The following is a 16,399-nucleotide window of genomic DNA, read 5'->3' on the forward strand; positions in this document are numbered from 1 at the left end:
CACAATTGCATGCATGGTGGTCTCCATGGGAAGGATGGCAAATGCCATGTAAACCCTGGTCCAGCAGAACATGGAAATGCGCGCAGGCCTGCATTCTGTCGCGGTAGCCTTGTGTGAGTTCCTGCAGTGGCAAACAAGAGGGAAATGAGGCACTTTGATGACCCTCCAGGTGCTCTTTCCCCTCAAGGAGTCAGGCTGGGGCACTCGAGCACGAAGGCAGCTGGATACCCTGGGTCATCCACTCAGGAATCTCAGAGACTGTCCGCTCCCTCCAAGTCCCTTTTGCCTGTGACCCCCTCAACCTCATCCTCTGTAACCGCAAGAGGAGCAGCTGGCCCACAGGAAGACAGCCAAAGAAAGCCAGAACCCTCAAGGCCTAGGCTCTTCCGAGGATGCACGCCGAAGTCATCAGAGGCAACAGGGCCAACCATTGCACAGGTTGTCTCTCCACCCCTTTTGTGGATGTCAGGGCAGCACCTAGAAGCAGTGGTAAGCCTAGAAAAGTTAAGAAATTCTGATCACAAGTGGTTGCACGGGTGAACACATTGTATCACTTTATAATCTGAAAATATATTCACTTTCACTGAAGAATGCGTCATGTTGTCTTGCAGCTTCATTTACAGGCTTCACGAGTCCTCCCACTGCAACCACCCCTACTCCACCCCAACCAGCAGTTCAGCTGCACGCAGCCGGATGACAAGTGATTCTGGAGGGAGAAATGTGTGTGTAGAAGGGCCTTTCGGAGCTTCGTACAAACATTGTCCCGCGCACATGGAGCCTTCATCCATCACACTCATCTCACTGTCCTGAGCATTTTCAATGCTGCCTGCTGGGATTCTCTTTCAGTTGTCCATCTGAGCTGACCTGCATCTCTGCCCACCCACTGATCACACTCCCATGCAGCATCTGTGCCCGTCCAACACGAGGCTCCAGTCACTTTTGATTTTGGCAACCATGGTAGTGGTCAAGTATATTGTTAACTTCCCCACCCTTTCCCCTTCCCAATCACTCATGCCCTTTCCCCCCCCATCACTGCTGCCCACCCCCCACCATCCACATCACCTTCTACCTTCCCACCTTCATCTACCAACCAGAACCCTTTTCTTTCCAGGATGTCTAGGTGAATGTGCACGTTCCCCACCTTCCTGAGAATCCCAACCCATCCACATTGACCTTCCTAACTTCCTCTTTCCCACACCTGTCATGGCACAGCCGATGGTAACTGCTGAGTTGTTCAAATCCCAGAGGAAAACTTGAAACAACTGCCATAACTTGTTTTGCAATTTGTATAAATTTCGAGATGAGTGCCTTGAATTCAGTTGTAATAAGACCACCAAGTCTTTTAGGTTTTTACAAAACTAGATTAAATGTTTATTAACAAGAAAAATGATTTTTAAGCACAAACATATGTCTACAAATTATTACTATAATAACTTCTAAGTCCCCTACTTAATCTGACTCCCAGTTACACTTTTGTTAAGGCAACAGTAAGACAAATAGATTTTAAAAGACCCAGGCAAGGTGATACACAATACCCTGAACCAGTCAAATTCAAAGTGAGTTTTCTTAACTTCAGTTCTTTGAAGACAGTAGCTTGAGGCATAGATGCTGAAGGTTTTTCACACTTGTTAAATCTTAAAATACCTACCCTTACACACAGCCTCTGCTCCTTTATACATACTTTCCCCTTTGAATGCAAATTCTCATTGTTTCACTATGTCTTTGGACTTTACCTTTCTGATAATAAAAATTTCTCATAGTACTGATTTTACCAGTAATCTTGGGAAAAATAAATACACTGTTTCTAAATTTCACCTGGCCAGGTGACACATTTCACTCCCTCTTTTGAAAACAATCTAGTCTGTTTTTTTTAAATGCAAATGTTCCCTTGACACCTATGTTTACCTACTTAACATTTCAACCCTAGCTCATCTTCTACCATATCAAAGCTTTCAGACCAGCTGCCTTTAATCCAATTAAACCTCACACGCACAGACACACACACACACTGATACCGCTATTTTACAATAAATTCCAATAACATTATGAGAATTATTACATCTTCCTGACACCACCAGGTTCTGTTTCTGCCTCTGAGTCCCCACCAACCATCCTCACCATCCCTTCTACCGCTACCGACCCACCCTCACCCTCCCACACTACCAGCTCCCTCTGCCCCCTCTTACACTCACCATTCACTTCTACCATGCCCATCCTCAGTCCACTTCCAGGAGGCAGTCATTGACTCCACAGACCTTGCCTTTGTACGTTCACCTGGACATTCCCCCCACCTTACTCCCTCCTCCACCCTTACTCCCTCCTTCTGCCAGACACTTTCCTCTGCCCGGACACCTGCCCCCACCACCCCCCAAACTCGCTCCTCCTCCCAGACACCTTCCTCCCCCTGGACACCTTCCCCCCTCTGAACTTTCTCCTCCACCCGGTTACATTGCCCCCTTCGAACTCCCTCCTCCCCCCGAACACGTTTCCCTCTCCGAACTCCCTCCTTTACACCTTCCTCCCCCCTTACACTTTCCTTCCCACTTGCATTCTTCCCCATTACGCCCTCCTCCACCCATACTCTTTCCTCCCCCCTCCTAACTTCACCCCACCCGGTATACCTTCCTCTCCCACTCACAGCTAGATCTTCCTCTCCCCCACCTCACAGTGGCAGTCCGTGGCCAAGACTGCGATGTTCCAAAGCATCAACAGATGCCTTCCGTGAGCTGCTTCGCGGAGGAGCCATGTCGATGAGCATCCACGCAGCATGCGATACACGTGTCCCTCCAGGGCCTAGTAGCTATAGGGCTCCAGCAACTCTGCCCCTCAGATGGCCATAATCTAAGCAAGACCCTAATGGTAAGTCCCAACTTCAGCACGTCACACTTGTCCGGAAGTGTTCTGGGCATGTATAATGGTAAATCAGGCATGGGGGACAATTCCAGTCGGAATCTATTACCAGTCCCATTACTGGGATGCAAATTGGGTTCATGCCGGCCTCCAGTGGGATTCACAGACCGCGGACATCATCGGATGATCCCGCTGTGTTTTCACGCTGGTGTGAAACCATTTTCTGCCCCTCACGCCGAATTGTCCCCCCTCACCCGCCACGACGCCCATCGCTAACGGGACCAGATGATTCCACTCTGAGTGAGACGTTGGGATCATGGAAGAACCTGAACTGACACAGCTGACATTGTACGATTCAAATTTAGTAGATGATGAACTGGGACATGGGGTTTCCAATTAAAAATCTGACAACTAAAGTTGAATTGAATGAATTCCAAGCATTTCCTAAGGTATCAAATAAACACTATTCCGTTGGCTTCATTGCCACACCCATATTGAATCAGCCCCTTTCACCCTACCATACACATACTTGCCCCTCCTCCCAACACCCCTCCCCAGTCACTCAGCAGCTGCAAATCCACTGTCGCCCCTACCCTCCCCGCCCCCCCGACTGAGACTCGGACCTAACCAGCACCCCACTCCCAAGTCACGTCAAGACTTGGGCCAGACAGCATCCCCTGCTGGTCTAGACTCAGGCCTAGACAGCATCCCACACTGGTCTAGATTCGGGCCCAGCCGCATCCCCCATCAGTATAGGTTCGGGCCCAGACAGCATCCCCCCATCAGTAAAGACTTGGGCCCAGACAGCATCCCCATCAGTATAGGTTCGGGCCCAGACAGCAACCCTCAATCAGTAAAGACTTGGGCCCAGAAAGCATCCTCATCAGTATAGACTCAAGCCCAGACAGCATCCCCACCAATCTAGACTCAGGCCCAGACAGCATACCCCACTGGTCTAGACTCGGGCCTGGCCCCAATGGGCACTCACCTTACAAGACTGAGTGACGGGTCCCTCAGGCCTGCTCCAGTTTCGTAGCGGGGAAGACTCATCCTGCTTTTTCATTTTCCGCTTCTTCACTTCAACCTCCCGGAGGATTTTAAGATGCAATTGATGATGGCACAGCCAAAAGTCTCCTGCATGGCAGCAGTGGACCAGCCAATATAACTCCTCTAGCTTTTCCAATCACATGATCCCTTTCTCATGCCCTAGAAAGGAAACCTATCTTTTGAGCAGATGAAGCAGTGAGAATGAGAGACAGAATCTGTGATTGGTAGAGCAGCTTCTCACAGATTCTGTCTCCCATGCAGAGGGGAGACTTCTCTCTGATTGGGTTGAATTTTCAGACTTTTAGGGGATTTGTGAGAGCGAATTCGCCAACCACCTTTGTGTATTTTGAACATGGACAGAAATTAGATTAAATGGGTGTTATCAGATTGGAGAAAGTTTGGAAGTATAGCTAGATGATTAGGACCTGGATATTGGCAGAACATTTAGGAAATTTATGACAAAAAACAGGTTGGGGGTTGCAAAAAATGAGGGGCTGTAACAGACTTCAGAAAAACAGGTAACTTAGCTGAATGGGCAGATAGGTACATTATGTTAATGTGAAAAAGCTTGAAGGAATACATCTTGGGAAGAAAACCAACAAATGGGAGGATGGACTGTGAAATGGCACCGAGGGGTGTGGCTGAACAGTGACATGGGACCCAAATACATAATTGCAGGAAAGTGCAAATCCAAGCAGATATAGCCATAAAAAAGCAACAGCATTTACAATATATAAGTAGGGGCACAGTGTACAAAAGTAGAAAGCAATGATAAATTTGCACAAAATATATGTTAGGTACAGTTGAGCACATGTGTCGTTTTGGGCAACATATTATAGAAAGTATATTAAAGCCAAAAATAGCATACAGCAGGGATTCACCAAAATTATGCCGGGGTGGAAATAATAATTATGAGGAAAAATTAGATGCTGGAACTTGGAGACTGAAGCAGAGAAGGATAATAGGATATTTAATAGAATTTTTAAAATTATGAAGGGTTTCAGCAGAAAGACAAGTATTTCCTTTGATTGTGGAGTCAGGGATGAAGACACATCAATTTAAAATCGCGAGAGAGTGAGGAAAAGGTCTAGGAGAAATTTCTTTTTACAGTAGGTTCTTGAAGGCTTTGCCACAGGGAGTGGCTTAGGTGGGGATAAATATTTGAAGCAGAAAGAGACATAGAGCTAAGGGAAGTCATCAGGTCAGTGGGACTAGTTTTAAACTGCTCAAGCATAGAGCCAACAAAGAGACAATGGACCTGATTGCCTCTTTGTATGCTATGGATTTCAATGGTTCTCTCGGGGATCATGGAATTGGGGTGCTTTAAGGGTCTACTGGGGCATCTTTTATTTTTCATTTAAATAATTGTTTTCGGAATTGACACAGAATAGATTACATTGAAGTTTCTAATGATACTGAAGTAAGGGTAAGGTAAAAGGTGAGAAAGAATGCAGAAGCATTTGCAAGAGACCATGGACAGCTTAGTTGAGTTGGGAGCGAGATGGCTAATGCAGTTCAATACAGAGAAACTTAAAGCACTATATTCTGGGGAAAAAATACACCCAAACAGGTAAGGTTCCCAACAGAATGGATGAACAGAGAGATCTAGAGATAAATAGGATTCTGTTTTTAATGCATTGCGACTTTGAAAATAATAGGATGGAAATCCTGTCGAATTTGTAAAAGGAACAGTTGGATATTTTGTGCAGTTATTGGCAGCCCATTATAGGAAGCATATTAGAGTGATGGAAAGAGTACAGTAGAGTTTCAGTAGAATGGTATGAGGAATGAAAGCTTAACTAGTAACTGCTCGAAATATAAATGACTTGTTGACATCACACATGCCAAATCCAATGTGGTGTTTGAAATTAATGAGTAAAAGTTCTATAGGGACTATTGAACTTCACATGTTCGGGAAAACCAACCTGGCTGACACTCCAAAAGCATACTTGTAAGGAAGCCCCGCAGTGTCCATTAAAGACAGCTGTCCCTCAGGAAATGGAGAAGGTAGCTTCATATAGGAATTCTGCATATTGGTCAACTGTTATTCATATTCTGTGTTTGAAATTCTATAAGTAAATGTGTTTGTCGAGCTTAACACAGCAGGACGTAAATGGCAAATATCCTATGAATCTAAAATGATATTCTTCGCTCACCCATGTATTTTAAACAGCTGCATCAGGGAGATCTGCATCAACACTAACATTTTATATCATTATTATATTTCTTCTTTTGTCTAGACCAAGATATGTACAACAGCAAAAGCCAAAGTATGAATCTGATGGCTGACATTTCTGGAAGTAGATTGCATATGCTGGACTGACAACTTAGGACAGTTGATTGAACGCAGAGCTTTTTGTGAGCAAGTGCTCCTGAGGTGGGTGCCTGGCAAATCCAAGAAGATAAATGACATATTTTATGCATAGCATTTCTGTGGTAAGCATTACAGCATGTGGCCTTTAAAAAAATTCATTGTGCACTTGCTTGATTGTACTTTCCATTTTAAACCTGCTGTCCATGCTCTCTTTACCCAGATAAAGTTTAAAGGTTACGCTCCTGTCACCTCACAGTGTCATGATGCAGATGATATAGTCAATTAAGTAAAATACAGGCCTAAAAATCCACATGTCTTGGATCATGGAGTAAGCGCTGGGAGCCTCCACTGCTGACTTGGCTAAAGTCAGAAACTGAGGAGAATCCTTCATTCTGCCCATGCTAGCAGGGGCATTTCTTGGATGCTTAACAGTTAATAGTGGCTGTAAGTAAAGCAGAAGCTGTCCACTCAGGTGGTGAGGGCAGTGTTCAAGTATCCTTGAAGCCATCCCCCAATTAAGGAGGGTCAAAAAATCTTGCACACCTACCAAATCTTTTAAGATCTAGCTCGTGTTCTAAACTTAGAGCATAAGATTGGCCCCCACTGGTGCCCATGAGCGGCTGGTCCCTTCTTTCACTGGGATCACGAGTACTTTTTTGCCAATCTGTGGGTGGAGAATTTTCTGCCCTGAAAGTCCCTTCCAACCAATCATATCTCTTCTGGTGGGTATCTTGTTTCAGAGAGACAGACATTCTGCCCCAAATAAGGCCATAGATAACTAAAGACAGCCAGGTCTGCCATATGCAGCACGCTGCCTAATTATCAGGCCACGTGCTGTTTTCCTGCTGGATTTACAGTTAAATCCTGCTGGAAGATCACAGAATCACAGAATGGTTACAGTATAGAAGGAGTCCATTTGGCCCATCGTGTTCTGCACCAGCTCTCTGAGCATTTTAACTTAGTACCAATCTCCTGCCTTTTCCCCGTAACCCTGCACATTGTTTTTATTTAGATAATCATCCAATGCCCTCGTGAATGCTTCAATTGAACCTACCTCCACCACATTTCCAGACAGTGCATTCCAAACCCTAACTACTTGCTGTGTAAAAAAGTTTTTTCTCACCTCACATTTGCTCCTTTTGCAAAACACTTTAAAGCTGTGCCCTCTGGTTCTTGATCCATTTATGAGTGGGAACAGTTTCTCCCTATCTACTTTGTCCAGGCCCCTCATTATTTTGAAAACTTCTATCAAGTCTCCTCTCAGCCTTCTCCTCTCCAAGGAAAACAGTCCCAACTTCTCCAATCTTTCCTCATAACTGAAGTGTCTCATCCCTGGAACATTTCTTGTAAACCTCTCCTGCACTCTCTCCAATGCGTTCACGTCCCTCCTATAGTGTGGCACCCAGAACTGTACACAATACTACAGGTGAGATCTAAGTTCATCATAACCTCCCTGCTCTTGTACTCTATGCCCCTATTAATGAAGCCAAGAATACTGTATTCTTTAGAAACAGCTCTCTCTACCTGTTCTGCCACCTTTAATGACTTATGTACATATACACCCAGGTCTCTCTGCTCCTGTACACCCTTTAGAATAGTACCCTTTATTTCATACCGTCTCTCCATGTTCTTTGTACCAAAATATATCGCCTCACACTTCTTTGCATTGAACTTCATCTGCCACCTATCAGCCCATTCCACAAATGTGTCAATGTCCTTTTGAAGTTCTACACTGTCCCCCTCACAGTTTACAATTCTCCCATGTTTTGTGTTGTTCACAAACTTTCAAATTGTCCCCTGCACACCAAGATCTAAATCATTTATATATATCAGGAAGAGCAAGGGTCCCAATACCGACCCCTGGGGAACTCCACTACAAACCTTCTTCCAGCCCACAGTACTCTCTGTTTCCTATCCCTCAGCCAATTTTATAATCCATGTTGCTACTGTCCCTTTTATTCCATGACCTATAAATTTCCTCACAAGTCTGTTGTGTGGTACTTTATCGAACGCCTTTTGGAAGTCCAGATACACCACATCAACGACCTTGCCCTCATCAACTATCTCTGTTACCTCTTCAAAAGATTCCAGCAAATTAGTTAGATACGATTTTCCTTTAATAAATCCATGATTACTCTTCCCAATCAATCCAAATTTTTCCATATGATGATTAATTCTATCCCAAATAATTGTTTCTAGAAGTTTCCCCACCACTGAAATTAAACTGACTGGTCTGTAATTGCAGGGCAGATCTTTACAAGCTTTTTTGAACAAGGGTGTAATGTTTGCAATTCTCCATACCTTAACTGTGTCCAAACCATCTCCTCTTTGAAGGTAGCCCATTGCTCAGCTACTGTTTTTCAGCTACTGGTTCCAGTCTATCCAGCCCAGCTCCATTCTTGCCTCATTGAAGTCTGCTCTGTGCCAGTTGATTATTCTTACTCTGGATTGACCAATATCCTTTTCCTCTGTAATCTTAAACTTATGATATAATGATCACTGTCCCCTAAATGTTCCCCTACTGTAGCTTGATCTACTTGGCCCACCTCATTCACAAGAACCAGGACTAGCAGTGCCTCCTTTCTTGTTGGATTGGACACATACTGCTGTAGGGACTTCTCCTGAACACAACCTAGGAATGCTTGTCCCTCACTGTCCCTTACACTACAACTATCCCAGACTATATACGAGTAATTAAAGTCCCCCATTATAACAACTCTATGACGTTTACACCTCTCTGTAATTTCCTTGCAGATTTATTCCCTGATATCCTTCCCTCTAGCTGGTGGTCTATATATTACACTGAGAAATGTAATTGCACCCTTCTATTCCTTAGCCCCAGCCAAATTGATTCTGTCCTTGAATCCTCTGACACATCTTCTTTCTCCAGTACTGCAATATTCTCCTTCCACCAAAAACACCACCCCTCCTCCTTTTTTCCCTTTCCTATTTTTTCTGAACACTTTGTAACCAGGGATATTTAGCACCCAGGTCTGTCCTTCTTTAAGCCAGGTCTCGCCACAACATCATAATCCCACAAGGTAATCTGTGCCTGTAACTCCCCAATTTTATTAATCAAACTCCGTGCAGTCACATACATGCAGTGTAATCTTGAATTAGACTTCATTATTGCTCCCTTACTCTGACTCCACCTATTAACTTACTATTCTCTATTTTAGTGCTATCTGCCTCTCCCAAAATTCCTTGCACCCTGGTATTACTTTCTAATATTCTCTCCTGGCTCCCACACCTCTGCTGAGTTAGTTTAAACCCTCCCCAACAGCACCAGCAAAATTACCTGCAAGGAATGCTGTCCCGGCTCTGTTCAGATGCAATCCGTCCACCTTGTACAGGTGCCACCTCCTTGACCTAATCCCAGTGTCCCAGGGTTCTAAAGCCCTCCCTCTTGCACCATCTTTCCAGCCACGCATTCATCTGTCTTATCCTCCTATTTCTGTACTCACTGGCACGTGGCACTGGGAGTAATCCGGGGATTACTAATTTGCTTGCTAATTTTCTACCTAGCTCCCTAAATTCCGATTGCAGGACCACACCTGCCTTCCTACCTATGTCATTAGTACCAATGTGGACCACGACCTCTGGCTGTTCGCCTTCCCCCTCAAGAATGTGCTGCAGCTGTTCTGTAACATCCTTGACCCTAGCACTAGGGAGGTAACAAACCATCCTGGAGTCACATTGACGGCTGCAGAAATGCCTGTCTGCTCCCCTAAAGAATCCCCTATCTGTACTGCCCTTCCGCTCTTCTTCCTCCCCTCCTGTACAGGTGGGCTACCTGTGATGCCATGGGCTTGGTTATTGCTGCACTCCTCCAAGGATCCATCACCCTCACCGATATCCAGAATGGAAAATCCAGAATGGAAAATCGGTTAGTGAGCGGGACCTCTGAGAACTCCTGCGCTACTTGCCTGTTTCTCTTGGACTGCCTGGTGATCACCCATTCCCTATCTGCCTGCTTGCCCCTAACTTGCGGTGTGACCACCTCTCTGAACATGCTATCCACATAGTTCTCTGCCTCATGAGTGCACCTCAGTGACTCCAGCTGCTGCTCAAGCTCTGAAACGCGGAGCTCAAGCTTGTGCAGCTGGTGACATTTGCTGCACATGGGCTCGTCTGGGTCACGAGAAGTGTCCGTGGCTCCCTGCATGCCGCAGGACAGGCATTCCTCTTGGCTGAGCTGTCCTGCCATGCCTTAACCTTAAACTTTTAAATCCTACTTAATAAATCTTACCAAAAAGTACAGTTCCTACTTTATTCTAAACCTTAGGAATAGAATAAACCTTAAATACTTACTAGATACTCACCAGATACTCACCAAACAGCTAACTTCTTCTTCAACCAATCAAATTGCTTCTTTCTTGTGATGTCACAATTTGTTTTTTCGCTCTCCTTTCGAACTCAGCGTGGGTCAGTTTCAAGCAGCTGACAGGTCCGCCTCTCCCACTGCTCTTCCCGAAGGTCAGTGATCCACTAAATGTCAGGGACATAGTTGTTTAGGAGCTGGACTTAGACAAATCTTTCTTTACATTTAACTACCCATGAAAAGAATTTTCAAATCACTCGACAGGGGAGAGAATTCTGAGTCAACTATTATGAAATAATTGCAGGCATTAAAATGCCACTGACTTACATTCATATATTATACTAAATGGTAAAAATTAACAAACATGATTTAATACTAAGTTTAAAATGTGACATCAGCAGAATACTACAATAGACTCCATCCAATAAAAATGCCTTTAACAAATAAGAAATTTCAGAGTGGCAGTAAAGCAATGCATTGTTGCGACAATGAACCATTCCACAGTGGTAGATATTATAGTTGAACTTTTCCCCAATAGTATGGGCTTAGGCTCCTGTCAATTCCAAAAGTGGACTGAGTCTTCTATGATCCAACACCTGTACCCTTACACCTGTCCTATATGGGTTAGCATTGCCAGGTTTAACAATTTACCCGCAGTGATACTACATGATCACTAAAAAACCAAACATGCTTTCCTGTCTGTTCTGAAAATCAGAAAATTTCACAATGTGAATCAGATGCACAAATAAATTGATTTATTTATAGGTTAAATAATATACAGAAGCCTAATGTTAGATTAAAATACTGAAACAAAACAATATTTATAACAATTGATTCTGTTGAGGGCCATTTTTAGAACTTTCTTTTAAACAGAGTGATGAGCGATAAGATTTGGAGTCAAAGTCTATTTTGTCTCTTGATAAAATTTCCTTATATAATATTATATCTGGGTAATATGAATTCAGTCCAACTAGGGAATTCAGATCTCCTGCTAAAACTAACTTTGGCCAACCAGATTTGTGTCATATTCTACGTAGTATCACATATAATTTCCTTGACAAAGATAAACTAACAGAGCTGATCACTTCTTACAATATGGTGATGTGAGCTGATAACATTCGACCTGATCCATTTCCTGCGTCAATATCTCAATTAGTGGTTCAGCATTTGGATAGAGAAAAATGTTTACTGCATTGCCTGTCAATCCACAGTAAATAATATTTCAAATAAGCTTCTGGCCACCAAGCAACTTTTGATTTGACTAGTTTTGAAATAAAGAAAACCCTTTGACATATATTTCTCATTGAATAAATTCTCACAGTACGATTATACATGTTATGCGTGCCGAACACCAATGCTTCAGAAGAACGAGATCCTCCAGAGATCTAGTTGCTTAAACCCAATTTATTAAAAGCTCAATTTACCCTAACTATTCTGCCATAAAATATAGAAATCTTCTTAAAAGCAAAATACTACGGATGCTGGAAATCTGAAATAAAAACAGAAAATGCTGGAGAAACAAAGCAGGTCTGTGGAGGGAGAAACAGAGTTAACGTTTTGAGTCTACATGACTCTTCTTCAGAGCTAGGTGCTCCAATCCCACTTACAAGTTAAAATTTGCTGTAGCAACTAGCATTAGTCTTTCCTCTTTCAGACCATACTTGTTCATATTCCAACTAGGAATCTGAGTCTCCCTTGGACTAATTAGGCAGTGAAAATTATTTCTCTCCCTGGCAACTCTCAGCTGAAACAGCCCCTTTATAGAAAAATGGACAAAGGCTGAATTCAGAGCCCTTCCTCTGCTTTATATGTTGAGGGTTGGCTTGCTGAGCTGACAATCAAACCTACCTCATTGAAGAAGAAACGCTCTCCTCTGTGGGAGCTAGGGCAACAATATGATCTGTTTAGATAAGCTTCCTCCCCAGTTGGTCATATGAATGAAGATCATTCTAATATTAAAGGTGTGGGTAGCTCTGGAATGTTATTAATCATCTCCACTGTCTCAAACCTAAAATGGTTTGTAATTATACAAAATCTGGGATGGCTGTTTTGCTCCATATTCCAACTATTATGTCCTAAAAAACATTTCAGATAGCTTGTGACTCATGGTGAACTAAATCTAACTTCAGGGCATGAGTTAAATAAAATTTCTTCCAGGGCCAAAACTCAAATTGTCACAAGTACAATTGGAGTTGGGAAGACAGTTTACCTGCACATTAAATGGAAATGTATAGAATGAGCTTTTTAGATATTCACTATTAATGCATACATTATTTAAGCAGTAGAGGTTATTTACATCAATTCTAACACACCCCAGAAAGGCAGAAACAAGTGGAAGTAATGATTGCTGCACAGTCCTGGAGACATAACAGAGTGAAAACAACCCGTAGACAGTCCAGCACTCTGCTCTGTGCCTAATCTCCAATTGTTTTGGGTTACTGAGAATTTGATAAACCTGACCGATCTTTTCCTTTTTGGTAGTGCAGAGTCCACTGTTTTTGGAAGGTTATGTTTAACTGACTTGGCATAATTTTATGCATTCATATCCTCTACTTTCCATCATAATGTACATGAGGGTTTGTGTAACTTATGTGCTTTGAATTATAAATATCACGTGATATAACTAAGCTTGCTGGCTAAATTTAAAAAGTGTTCTGCCCACCTAGAAGAATCTTGGTTGTCCTCAGTAACAAAACTGGCTATTTGAAATAATACTATGGTGCATTTTGTCTCTGGTATCCAAATTGTGACCATGGTATTTTAAGAGGAAAGGGCCCTAATCAGTATTTATAATGGCACTAAAGATGCAAATACCTCGCTGGTAATATCCAATTTCACGATCCTTCAAAAAGAACAAGAATGGATCCATCTTACTCAATGTTATTAACAATGCATCCCAAATGTATGTTGACATGCAGTCTTTTGGATCAATGAAAATATTCAAGTTTATTGTTTGATAATTGTTCTTTATTGTAAATTTGACTAAAACGAAAAGTCCACACACAAGGAAAATTAAGGGTAATGGATAATGCCCCATTTGCTTATAATGGAATGAAAACATGGAGATCTAAGACAAACTGTGGCAGCCTGATAGAAGGTAGGAAATTGAATGTTAGGAGTTACACATAGGGAAATTCACTCTTTAAAGTTTTTCATCAATGATAAGCAGCCTGAATGAACATCACCACTATTTTCACAAGTCAGTGCATGGGAAAACAGGAGTGAACTCCTCAATATTTAAGTTCATGTTTATATGCAAATACATATTACATACAAATATGAGTACATCTGAGGTGCACATGCAACCGAGCCACATTCAAATTATAATTTTAGCATAGAGAAAAAGGCAAAAACGTTTCAATATGAAAAATGTTGAGCACCCTCAGGAGTTACAGATATTGAAATTCCACATAAGTAGCCATGATTGTGTGTGTACTTATCTTCACAGTTGGAAGTCTTTCATCTGGAACATGTTCAAAAGGTGTAGGAAAGTGTCTGACACTTTAAACTGCCACATCTTTAAAAGTACACTTGAAATCCTGATTTCCTAAAATATTGCAGTCATTATAAAAATCTCATTAACTGGATGTAAATTGCCTCAAATTTTATTAAAAAGATAGGAAGGCTAGCAATTAACAATAAAAAAATCTAGCAATCAACAAACACAAACACAAAAAAGAATCAACAAGCATCCCAAAATCAACAAATAAAGTCAAATAAAACCTTTCAGAAAGAGCTTTAAGTGGCTATCTCGGTTTCTCAATAATAAGATTTTTAAAAAATTCTCACAAAAGTCACTAAACATAATCATAAACTAAGCGATTCTACCTTAACAATACCTGAAACAATTATCCCCTGCAAAGGCCTTCCTCTTTATTTGTTGCCGGACACTTGAGTATTTCCAGAGTTTTGCCACTTTTGTGGAAATATTTCCCAGGCTCAAAGCATGTTAGGCAGTAAGGCAGCTATTTGAAGACAATACGGTTCGATAGCATCAGGTGTAACAAGTAAAAATCAACCCCATAGTCTTTAAACTCAGGTAAGGTTTTCATAGAGTGGATACAAAGAGAATATTTCCTCTTGTGTGGTAGAACATAACTAGAGGCCATCAATATAAGATAGTCACCAAGAAATCGAAATAGGGAATTCAGAAGAAACTACTTCACCCAAAGAGTGGCACGAATGTGGAACTCAATACCACAGGGAGTGGTTGCAGCAAGTATTATAGGTGCATTTAAGTGGAATGTGGACAAGCATTTGAGGGAGACAGGAATAGATGGTTACCATGGTGGATTTAGAATAGAAAATATGGGAGGATGTTCAAGTGGAGCATGAACACTGGCATAGACTCGTTCGGCCAAATGGCCTGTTTCTGTGCCATATATCTGATGTAATCCTCTGCACTGTTCTGGTTGGAAAGGCACATTGTTCTATGATACGTACTGCCTTTTCTTTAATTGCTAATTTAGTGTATTTAATTAAAAGTTCGTGTTGGTGAATGTTGTTAAAATATTATATATCAAGTTATTCCTATTTGGTGAATTAATTTCTTCCCTATTTTCAAGTGGGTGGATTTGACTTGTGTTATTTATTTATTTTACGTGACTACTTTATTTCATTTTATATTTCAACAGTATTCGGATATTTTCCCAATCCATATAAATCTGACAAAAGCCACTGAGCATTCATTCAACTTTGTGATATAATTTATGAAAATTTGGTGTTAACAAGATATGTGATATCAATTCTGTGGAAACTGTACGCATTTCAACTTTTAGCATGCCATATTTTCTGGTGAAGTAGTAAATTAGGGCTAAACTCTATGTTGCTTTACTGACGTAAGAACTTTTTTTCACCTCCATGCCATTTCCCTATTTGTATAATATTTATGTTTCCGTTGCTGGCTTTATTTCACTTTGAGTTAAGCCTCACAGCTCTAACAGATGAGCAGGAACGCATAATTCATTTACAATTGCAGCACTCCTGAATTATGGAGCTTTTGTTAAACAAGGTAAATATGCTGTCATTTGGTGCAACATCCTTTATACATCACATTAAGTAAGAAAAGCATCAGAACTCATCATGCTTGTGTCTGAAGCTTTGCAATTTCTGAAATGACTGTCAAAAATTCATCATCACTAAAAGTGCACTGACGTCATACTTGTTTTAATTTCACCCTTCTCTAGGAACGCTCAGAATGAGAAACAATTTGGTTGTGGCTGGTGGAAGTAATAAGACATTTGAGGGTTGGCACACATTCGGAACCACTTACTATTTACGCCAAAACAGATTTTGTCCAAATTATTGAAAGCACCGCAAGTACAGGGGCAGATTGTTTAGCCTGTGTTATGCGAAGATTAAAAAAGCACGCAGTGATGCTGCAAGTAACTGGCACATGGTCAAATGTTCCATAGGTGACAGAAGTGCATCCCTCGAACGTAACGTGATAGTGCAATTACTGAAATTCATTTTTGATACAGGAACGCCGCAGATATGCACGAATCAATTTGCCTACCAAGATTAAAGTACAACCCTTCTCCAGTTATGTTGATTATATGACGGCCTCATCAAATTATACTCGGGTATAATAAATCTCCACAAATTATAACCTTATGCAATAGGTCACAAAGTTGCTTGAAATTGTTAATTTGATGTTTCAGGTGAACATGCTTCTACCAGAAGTTTGGGACTAATCTGGTTGCTATGTAAATCTATTGCCTAATGTAGTAAGGAAGGAGCGAAGCCTTCGTTGCCTGCATGCTTATTTATGTTAATACGTGAACGAAGTATGTCGGCAAAACAAGTCACGCTATGCGATCAGTTTTGACTAATGGTTCCGACAACAAGGAATTTTAAGCAACGAATTT

Source organism: Cetorhinus maximus, chromosome 5 (genome assembly GCF_964194155.1).
Source record: "Cetorhinus maximus chromosome 5, sCetMax3.hap1.1, whole genome shotgun sequence".
In the NCBI taxonomy this organism is placed as follows: Eukaryota; Metazoa; Chordata; class Chondrichthyes; order Lamniformes; family Cetorhinidae; genus Cetorhinus; species Cetorhinus maximus.